Source organism: Otolemur garnettii, unplaced genomic scaffold (assembly GCF_000181295.1).
Source record: "Otolemur garnettii isolate 467f Iridium unplaced genomic scaffold, OtoGar3 scaffold00154, whole genome shotgun sequence".
NCBI lineage: Eukaryota > Metazoa > Chordata > Mammalia > Primates > Galagidae > Otolemur > Otolemur garnettii.
Window position 1 is genome coordinate 2062388 of NW_003852549.1, and position 338 is coordinate 2062725.

The following is a 338-nucleotide window of genomic DNA, read 5'->3' on the forward strand; positions in this document are numbered from 1 at the left end:
GTTTTCATGTCTTCATTGAACTTATTCTATGTATTTGATGAAGCAAATTTTTTATCTATGTTGTTGAGTTATTAACTCTCCCCAGTTTTACTGAGTTTGGATATTCTTACAGCTACTCCTTTTCATCTGGAGAATATAATGTACAATATAATTGAAATAAATTGCATTCAGTGATATGTGCCAAGCATCTGATTTCTTTCTTCTTTGCTGCATAGAATCTCTCAGAGAGCTCAAATACGAAGATTAAAAACATTTTGTTCCAGAGAACTAGGAAACTCTACTGACAGGAAAAAAAAATCAGAAAATACATCTTAGACCTGAATCCTATGGTAAGCCAA